The sequence below is a fragment of the Bubalus bubalis genome, chromosome 20 (genome assembly GCF_019923935.1).
Source record: "Bubalus bubalis isolate 160015118507 breed Murrah chromosome 20, NDDB_SH_1, whole genome shotgun sequence".
Taxonomy (NCBI): Eukaryota; Metazoa; Chordata; class Mammalia; order Artiodactyla; family Bovidae; genus Bubalus; species Bubalus bubalis.
In genome coordinates, this window is record NC_059176.1 from 36,762,584 (window position 1) to 36,769,144 (window position 6,561).

A 6,561-nucleotide genomic window follows, 5' to 3' on the forward strand; every position below is an offset into this window, starting at 1 on the left:
AGAGACTGTGAATTTGACATAAAATGAGACCCTATGCAAATGACAAATGACATGCAAAAAGATGCAAAGAAACGAAGACAGTAGGGAGGGCCCTAGTGCTCAGGGTAGAATGGAACACTGGCTTCCTCCCATTGGACGGTAGTTCTAAGAAAGCTGCCCCATCCTCCTCCTAGGGTCTCCCACATGGCCCCTCTGGCTGAGAAACTTAGGCCCAAAGACTATTCTTGCTGCCCTGTTCCCTCTTCCAGTCATTTGCAGAGACCCCTGGGGCCCATTAGAGCCACTTTCTTGCCACTCTACTCTGCCTGCTGTGTGGGCCCTGGGGCTGGAGTATGGTGCTGGGTTCAGGGCACCATGGAGTCAGGACAACAGGGCATGGCGGATATTCTAGGGCACCTCCTGATCCTTCAAGGTCTGTCTACTTCTCTCACACAGCCCCCACCCCAACCCCCATGCCATCTGTTCAACTTTTCTCTTCCTCACAGCAGTCTAAACAACAATAGTTTGCGGGGACTGGACATCAGGCAAAACAGGGCTATGATCTTCGACAGATGGAGGGCACCCAAAGTGAACCCCATATTTAACCAACTTTCTTCCTAAGGCCATTTTCCAAACTGAGATGCAGCGAACTAGACCAAACAGGAGGTGACATCTCAAACAAAGGTTTTAAAATAAGTAAGGATAATATGTTAAAGAGAATAGAGCAAAAGATGGACAGAATAGGTGAAAAGCTTGAGTATTTAAAGAGAAAACTTGAATCTATAAGAATGAAAAAAATTGGTGTTTTAGACTGCAAAATATCTGAAATTAAGAACTCACTGAATGGGTCTAACAGGACACTGTACACAGAGAAGACAAGATTAGTGACCAATCAATAGATATTATCTGGATTGAAGCACAGAGTGAAAAGGAATTGAGGAATAAACAGAGCTGAGCATAAGAGAGATGTAGGACATGCTCAAATATTTGAATAAATAATGACTGAGAATTTTCTAAATATGATGGAAGGCATCAAGCCACAGATTCATGAGTATCAGTGAGGACTGAGACACTGCCATTTCTGTTGCTCAGACGTGGAGTGAGAGGCTGGGAGTGGGAGGCACTACCTGCTTCCATCCTTCACAATCTGGTGCACCAGGCGAAGCTGGCCGAGCAGGCTGAGCAATGCGATGAGATGGTGCAATCAATGAAGAAAGTAGCAGGGATGCGTGTGGAGTTGACAGTTGAAGGAAGAAACCTCCTATCTCTGCATATAAAAATTGTGATTAGAACTAGAAGAGCTTCCTGGAGAATAATCAGCAACAAAGAAGAAAACAGGGGAGGAGGAGACAAACTAAAAATGATTTGGGAATATCGGCAAATGGTTGAGACTGAGATATAGTTTATCCGTTGTGCCATTCTGGGTGTACTGGACAAACACCTCATTCCAGCCCCTAACATTGGCTGAGTCCAAGCTTTTCTATTATAAAATGAAAGGGGACTACCACAGGTATCTGGCTGAATTTGCCACAAGAAATGACAGGAAGGAGGCTGTGGAGAACAGCTTGATGGCTTATAAAGCTGCTAGTGTTGTTGCAGTGACAGAACTTTCGTCTTCACATCCCATCACTTAGGTCTTGCTCTCAATTTTTCCATATTTAATTCCCCTGAGCATACCTGCAGGTTGACAAAGCAGCTTTTAATGATGCAGTTGCAGAACTGAACACACTGAGTGAGGAAAGCTATAAGGACTCATCACTTATCACACAGTTGTTAGTGATAATCTGACACTATGGACTTCAGACATGCAAGGTGATGGTGAAGAGTGGAATAAAGAAGCACTGCAGGATGTGGAAGATGATTATCAGTGACACATAAAAGCCAACATGAGAAACCATCTCTGACTACCCCAGACATTCCCATCCTACCCATCTTGGAAATTCCCCCATTGTTACTAAGAACCACCAAATCTGACTTTTACATATGTTCCTGCCCTGTTGGTTTTTTTTTTTTTTTTTTCCCCATGGTTTTCTAAAGTTTGTAAAGGCAAGAGTGAATTTCTGTAGATTTTACTGGTCCCAGCTTTTAGAATCTTTAAGAACACTAACAGGACTGCATAGAGGCTTTTTCAGGATTACTGTATTGTTTCCTGAAGACGTGGCAGGATCACCATTAGCAATGGAAATTACATTCAAGAGCTATTAGAATTTTGTGTGATGCAAGCATCTAAGAGAAAGGTTAATCACACTACTGAGGTGTATGTGGTATCATTTTCCCTTTTTTTAATTCTTTGAATTTTAAGCCAATGTTTAATTGGATCTTAGCTTGAGGTGGTTAAAGGTTGTCTGGGGAGTTTCTTGTAATGGTTTTGCTATTAAAAAGTGTTTCAAACTCTGTTGAAATGTTGAAAAGTATGATGCTGGTAACCGTTTAACAATTGTGGCTGCTCATTCTTGCCTCCTTTTATTCTTCCTCTGAAGCAGGTTAGCATTGAAGGTGTTATGGAAAAGCCAGCGTGCATGTTCAATTCTTTGTTTCGTCTCCCACTGGGCCCCAGCCCTTCCCTCCTTTGCTCCCTCAGCCTCTTTATTCAGTATGTGTAACTTGAAACTAATTTGTATTAGTGGATATATGACTTGAGCCATAGATACAGAATCTGTATTCTTCTTACTGAAACACAGCATGGATTAACATTAAACTGAAATAAAAGAAACCTAAATAAAACAAACCTAAATTTAAATAAAACAAAGCTAAACTTGAATAAAACAAACTCCAAATATTAGAAGTATAAAGAAAACTATACCTAGGCCCATCAAAAATCTTAAAAGCAGCCATATTTTAAAAAATTAATTTGTTTTTGGCTACACTGGGTCCTCACTGAGGCACATTAGCTCTTGGTTAAAGTGATCATATTTTTAGAGAGAGAGAGTTAGTAACCAGTTAACAGTACAATTGATGGCTAACTATGGAAGCCAGAAGACAATGAAATGACATCTTTAAAGTGCTAAAGAAAAAAACCCTACCAATCTAGAATTCTATGCCCAGAAAAATATCCTTCAGAAATGAAGGGAAAAGAAATGTGTTCAAAATTTTGTCAAGTGGACAAAAATTCAAAGAAATTGGTTTGTCACCAGTACACATTGGCAATACAGGAAGTTTTTATGGGAATTCTTCAGGATGAAGGAAAATGATCCTTGAGTGAACTTCAGGAAGGAATAAAGGCATAGCAAAAGATTAAAATGTATATAATTATAAATGAATATTTACTAAAATAACAATAGGGAATTAATTCCCTGGCAGTCCCGTAGTTAGGACTCCACATTCTCACTTGCCAAGGGCCAAGATTCAATCCCTGGTCAGAGAACTAAGATTCCACAGTCACATGGTCAATAAATTAACCAATTAATTAAAAAAAAAACAACTTAAAAGCTAACAATAATATAAATTTTTTTTTAATTTTAAGTTTTTATTGGAGCTGATTTACTTTGTTGTGCAGCAGAAATGAACACAACCCTGTAAGGCCATTAATCTCTACCCCCTCCTTTACTGCTCTAGGTCATCATGGAGCACCAAGCCAAGCTCCCTGTGCTGTGCAGCAGCTTTCCACTAGCTACCTGTTTTACATACGGTAGTGCATATGTCTCATAAGATTTTTAACATAAAAGTAAATCCACATCAGTATATAAAAATACAAATATATATTTAAATATATAAATAAAATTATACACACACACGGGCTTCCCTGGTGGTTCAGATGGGAAAGAATCTGCCTACAATGCAGGAGACCTGGGTTCAATCCCTGGGTTGAGAAGATCCCCTACAGCAGGGAATGGTTATCTACCCCAGTATTCTGGCCTGGAGAATTCCATGGACAGATGAGCCTGGCAGGCTAGAGATCCATGGGATCTCAAAGAGTTAGACATGACTGAGCGACTTTCACAACACAGCCTAAACTTGGAGGCTTCCCTTGTGGCTGAAATGGTAAAGTCTAATGTTCTCTGTCAGATTTTATTAGTGGTGGCAGGTGAGTGGCACATGACGATTGTGATAAATGATATTAATTAGTTTTAACTTCATTCAAGGTGCTATGGGCTTAAAGAGTATGGGCTCTGCAGACAGGCCTGGGCTTGAACTTCATCTCTATGATTCTGACTTCTTTGGAACCTGAGCATCCTCATCCATAAAATGGATTGTATAGAATAAGTAAAACGATATAGGTGATGTGCTCAGCACAAGGCCTGGCCCATGTATGTGTGCATGCTGAGTTGCTTCAGTCATGTCTGACTCTTTATGACCCCATGGTCTATAGCCTGCCAGCCTCCTCTGTCCATGGGGATTCTCCAGGCAAGAATACTGGAGTGGGTTGTCATGCCCTCCTCCAGGGGATCTTCCCAACCCAGGGGTCTAACCTGAGTTTCTCACATTTCCTGTATTAGCAGGCAGGTTCTTTCCCACTAGCACCACCTGGGAAGCCCTGCCTGGCACATAGATAATGCTTAATACCACAGATGGTAGATCGTTATTTCTGAGCACCTCAACTATGTTATAAATATTCTAAGTAGAGAGACCATATTTCTATTTTGTTGTGGTTGGGTTTTTCTTTTTCTTTTTTTCTTTTTTGAATTCTGGAATATTTCAATTGAAGGATAATTGCTTTACAGAATTTTGTTGTTCTGTAACATAATCAGCCATATGGCTGATTCATGTTGAGGTTTGACAAAAAACAACAAAATTCTGTAAAGCAATTATCCTTCAATTAAAAAATAAATTTTAAAAAGAAAAAAGAGACTATACCATAGATAACGTATTTACAGTTTAAATAATAATAATATAATTAATACCAAGATACTTATTTCACAAATAGAAAATAAAACACATCCAATTCCTTGGAGCCTTTTGTATCTTTTCCCAAATCATATCACCTCTCATCACTCCAGAGGTTGCCACTATCCTGAATAGTATAGTGTAAGTAGAGGTCTTGTCAGGGGCAGCACACCCATTCCTCAGAGCCAGGGAGGTCTAGTGGAAGCCAGAAACTCTCATGCCCTCCCAGCAATAACAGATAATACCCCCCACTCCAGAGTCAGTGGAGGCTGTTATGAACTGAATTGTGCCACCCCCATTCATAAGCTGAAGCTGTAACCCTTGATAAGACAATATTTGGAGATGGGGCTGTTAAGGGGGTAATTAACGTTAAACAAGGTCATAAAGGTGAGGTCCTAGTCCAATAGATGTTCTTATAAGAAGAGGAAGAGACACCTGGGATGTAAACGCACAGAGAAAAGGCCATGGGAGGACAGAGTGAGTAGGTGGCCAACTGCAAGCCAAGGAGAGAGTTCTCACCAGAAATCAAACTCCAACACCTTGATCTTGAACTTTTCAATCTCCAGAATGTGAGACAATAAATATCTGTTGTTTAAGACACCCAGTCTGTGGTGTTTTGCTATGGAAGCCTGAGCTGATTAATATGGAGGCAGAGTGGGGAACCTGGATGTCTAACCCTGTCTTGCCTTAATGAGGTAGCATCTCCCCTCCTCTGCTGGACCAGTGTTAGAGGAAACCAGCTGAAACCAAAAGTTTAAAGAAGATCCAGAGTCTCATAATATAATAGCCAAAACACCCAGGTTTTAGTAGAAAATTACTTGTGACACCAATAGCCAAGAAGATCTCACACTGAAGGAAAAAAAAATATTAATAGATACCACACTCAAGATTCCAGTGACGTTATCTGATTAAGATTTAAAACCAGTCATTATACAATGCTTTAGTAAGCGACTGTGAGCACATCCGAAACAAATGGAAAAAAGAGAAAATCTCAGCAAAGAAATATACAAAGAAGAACCAAATGGATATTTTAGAACTGAAAAATTCAATAACCAAAATAAAAAGCTTGGTAGATGTGTTCAGTAGCAAAATGGAAGGGGATAGAAGAAAGAATCCACGAAGCTGCCCAATCTGGACAACAGAGAGAAAATAAACTGGGAAAAAAAAGAGTGAAAAGGACCCCAGAGACCCAGGGGACTATAAAAAAAGATCTAGTATTCATGTCATTGGCATTTAAGAAGGAGAGAACATGTAAAACAGGATGTATTGTGACGGTCGTCCTTAGAAAATGCAATCCACGCTGCACAGAGCTATAGTTGCTGTAGTCTTCTGTTCCATTTTAATGTTCTATTGTGTGACTGAACCATAAGCTTTTATTCATTCTACTGTAAAGGACATTTGGGTTGTTGCCATTTTTATTGCTATTTTAAACAGTGCTTCTGGGAATATTCTGTTCATGTCTCCAGGAGTGGAATTGCTGGGTCAAAGGGTATGTGAATGTTCACCTTCACAAATAATGTAAAATTCTTCTTCTAAGTGAGTGTACTAATTTCTAGACCCACAGCGGTGTACTAGTTACATTTTGCCAACGTTTTGTCAGTCTTTAAAAATGTTTCCAAACCAGAGGGCATGAAATGGTAATTTGTGGTTTTATTTGCATTTCCTTTTCTACTAACAAGGCCAAGTGTATTTTCATAAACTTAACAGGCCATTTGTGTTTTCTGTGAAATGCTTGTTTGTGTTTTTGAAACTTTTTCT

The 6,561-nt window shown here is 39.7% G+C and overlaps 1 pseudogene; it reads left to right on the forward strand.

Moving 5' to 3' along the window:
• Window positions 1-354: 354 nt before the first annotated feature.
• Window positions 355-2,724, forward strand: LOC102400873 (annotated as a pseudogene).
• Window positions 2,725-6,561: the final 3,837 nt, after the last annotated feature.